The sequence below is a fragment of the Cavia porcellus genome, unplaced genomic scaffold, assembly GCF_034190915.1.
Source record: "Cavia porcellus strain 051 isolate PalLab524CR breed Dunkin Hartley unplaced genomic scaffold, mCavPor4.1 scaffold_8, whole genome shotgun sequence".
NCBI classification, from domain to species: domain Eukaryota; kingdom Metazoa; phylum Chordata; class Mammalia; order Rodentia; family Caviidae; genus Cavia; species Cavia porcellus.
In genome coordinates, this window is record NW_026947491.1 from 60,329,808 (window position 1) to 60,333,923 (window position 4,116).

Here is a 4,116-nt window from a genome sequence, read left to right on the forward strand (position 1 = left end):
TACATCTCAGTGACTAGAAAGTGACTAGGACTTTTCTGTTTCTTATGCTTTCTCCCCATATGGTGTCTTACAGCATGGCATAATACAGAAATACAGCCTTCACCAGATACAACCCCTGCATCTTGGACCTCCTAGATGCCAGAACCACAGGCAAAGTAGTTTGTAAGTTACCCTTTCTGTGATGTTATATTATAGCAGTAGAAAACAAATTAACAAAATATTCACTACAAAAATTTTAGTAAAACAGAAATACTTCCCAGCTCCTTAGAGTTTCATTTCCAAACTTTATTTATGATTAGTAAGATGAATATAAGTTTTGTGCTGTTATTAAGTTTATAATTTGAATTTGGTAGTCAGTTTGCCCAGAGTGGTCAGTTGCCTCAAGCTAATACAGATTTTTTTTTCTGATGGCTTTACTAGCTAATTGAGTAATTTATTAGCTAATTGAGTCAAAAGTGATAAATCAGGATAACAAACAAATTCATTCATTATGACCTTAGAAAAAAACCACTGTGGTATATCATGCAAACAGTAACCTCCCTTAGTTAAGGGAGAAGGTGGGCTTAGAAAGTTCCTGGCATCACAGAATGTGCTGTTTTATTATTTTGCTGGGTTGTGTTTGGTCTTCATTTTATGCTAGGAAGACTTTTCATAATGGACTAGTAAACCAACCTTAGCATATTTCAAGGAAAACAAGAAAATTATTAATAGTGGGATAGCTTCAAGCTGAACAAAAAGCACTTTTGTGGAAGCCAGTATCAAGGAAGATTACACTCACCAAGAACAGTTCCGAGGAGGAAGAGGCTCCGTTCTGTTACAATGAAGAGAAAGCATCTTATCTCAAATTATTTCAGATATGTGAGTTGCTCCAGAAACTCAGCACTAGTTATAGAACATTGGCCTTGAAACTGCCACTGGGGAAAATGGAAACTAGAAAAGCTTAAATATATTCCCTAGGGCTTTTCCTTAGGCCCAAGGCATTTCTGATAAAGCAGCCTTGGGAAACAACAGTGTCATTCTGAAAATGACCCTCATCTTTTTGTAATAGTGAGAAAAATACTTATATGCTTTAATTCTTGCACTTCTGCCTGCTTTGTGAGTAAATCTTATTTTACTCAAAATATTTGCATATCTAGGCGTGGTGGCACTTGTAATCCCAGCAATCTAGGAGGCTGAAGCAGGAGGACTGCAAGTTTCATTCTTGCCTGGGAAACTTAGTGACTTAGTGAGACTCTGTCTAAAAATAAACAAATAAATTAGGCTGGGGATATAGCTCGGTGTCAAGTCCCTGGGTTCAACCCACAGTATTAACAATTTTTTCTTCATCTCCTAATTAGTTAACTTCTTAAATTTTGCTAACCTTCTAAATTTTATTTAAATTATTGATTCAGTGTTAAAACTTCATGGCCAAACTCATGTATGAATCATTAACATGTATAATTATTGAGCAGTAACTCCTGATTTCTGGAATGAATTCCAGTCACTTTCAAATTTGACTTTCTTTCTACTCTCAGAATTATCATCCTCGATGTCGCCTCCACTTGAAATTATTCTTCTCATGCCCAGGAAGAGAGACAAATAACTAACATAAGTATCGAAGTAAAGATTTAGCTAGAGGAAAGAATTCAGAACAGTGGAGAAAAATCAATAAGTTGATTAGTTTAAGTACAGCTATGAAAACATCAAAAAGCCCCTCACTCTTAAGAAGCTTCTTTGTAGTTGGCAAAGAGATAGATTATTACAATTAATAAATAAGAAAAAGAGCAGATGACACTAGTGCTACAGAGGATCAATAAAAGACAGTATGATAGAGAAAGAGGTGAATGCTAGATAAAGTGGTCTTCTTTAGAGAGGTAACAGTTGAGCTAAGAATTGAGTAAGAAAGATGCAGACCCACAGAGGTCAGGAAGAATCATTTCTGACTGAGGACACAGACAGTACAAAGTCACCCATGCAGAATTAAGGTGATAATTCTGGGACTAGGAAGAAAGTCAAGCTTGAAAGTGAGTAGAATAAATCCTAGTTCAGAAATCAGGGGTTACCGCTGTACTGTTGATGGAAATGAGAAATATTAATTGGTTAAATTTTCATCCAAATTCTGACTCCTTCTAATTAGTTTTTCTTCCTTTAATATGTCTGCTTTCAATATGGCCAGAGCTTCCCTGTTAATTATATAAAATATCCTACCAATTAAATGAAATTCTTGTTCGAAAAATTTGTAAGTTCTTGCTCAAAAAATTTATGCCATATGCTTAGGAAAAATTTCAAATTATTTAGTTTGAGATTTACTGACTTCCAAAAAACTTACACTGATCAACTTACTGATTTCTCTCCTCTGTTCTGAATGTTTTCCTCTAGCTAAACCTTTACTTCAATATTTGCATGTTATTTTTCTATTGTTGCTGAGATGAAAGACCCAGTGTCCAAATTAAGGAGGAAAATATGTATTTAGCTCATAGTTTGAGGAGGTTTCAGTCTGCATCAGCTGGCTCCAAGGAAGATGACGGGCACAGAGGCAACCATCCATGAAAGAAGACAGGAAAAGAAACAAGAGCAAAAATAGAGGAAACAGCAAGCCTCTTTTCCTCTCTTACATTGTAAGCAGGTTACTCACCCTGGGGCAGGTGTGGTACTCAAGTCATGTCCTTGCCCTCTTGTTGCACAGGCTGAGGATACTTACAAAGTGAAGACCCTGGCCCCTGCTGAGTCACTTAGTTAAATATCTAAGCTTTCCAAGTTGACACAATGAATCAACCATCGCAGCATCTTAGGGTGTAAACAGCTGTCCTAGGGTATGTCCGATATATCCTAGGGCATACAACTGCTAAGTCACTTAGTTGAGTTCTAAACTTCTCAAGAATACTTCTTTTATTGTATTCTTTTAATCTGCTTTTCATACTCTTCTCTATTATCCATCATGAATTTTTTTCCTCCTCCCTACATATTCATATCAATTTCTATTAGAAGTCTTTTTGTAACTAGCCAAAGAAAACCCAACATAAAATGGCTTAAAGAAAAAGAAACTTCTTGACTCAAGCAGTTTGGAACTTGAAAGTAAATCTAACTTCAGGCACAGGCTGATTCAAAGGTTCATGATGTATTTACTCTGAGATTATCTTGTGCTAACTTCATTCTCTAGTTGGCTTCCTTTATGAAAGCAAAACTGGGTGCAGGTATTCTAGGGTTTATACTGGATAAAGTAGTGTTTCCCCCGGTAACTTTCTCTCCTCTCTCCTGTGATCATGCCCACACCAACCAAGGATCCAGGAAATAGGCCCACCCAGAATTCAAATAATGACCCCACATTTAAACCACTTGGGGAGGAGCCCCAGGGAAAACCAGGCTGCTTTGCTGGAACTGAAAAAATAAATGCTAGAAAGACAATGCTGAGACATGTACGCTGCATGGGAAAAGTTTTCTAAAACCTATGAAAGGAGAAAAGATGAATATATACTGGTCATGCAACTAATTTGGCCACCACTCCAGTCTTCCAATTAGATCCTGCCTCCTTCATAAAGCATCCCGGGGTTACTCCAGCCAAAAGCAAATACTCCCCCTCAGGATTCCTGCAGCACTTACTACTCTCATTACTTTATATTCTCAATGGTAATGTTTTATGTGTACATTTCTAATCCCCTGATCTAAACACTTAAAATTGCAATACGTATTACCCTTCTCTGTACATTGTAGTATAACCAATATGTCACTAGGCCAGAATATTTTATGCTCAATAAAAATCTATTGCTTAATTGAGTGGTTTCCAAAAAACTGAAAGAACTAGGCTGACTTTAAAGTGAGAAACACGTTTACAGATTTAGGTCACTAGTTCAACTCTTCTAATAGCAATCTTTGTTTACTCTTACCTCTTAGGTGTCTTTTATGCCGATATATTGGAGATGCATCTGCATTTAATCAAATTGTTAAATTTGGAACCTATTTAAATAGTGAGAATTTCTCATAATGCATGACTTGGCTAATATTTTGAGTAAACCCTGAACAAATACAGCAACAATAAAAGGTTCACTATGGAAGCTGAATAAGGTAAAGACGATTTTAATTATAAACATGTTTAATTGACATATATCGTAATTGTGCTTCTCCAATCAAATGATATAT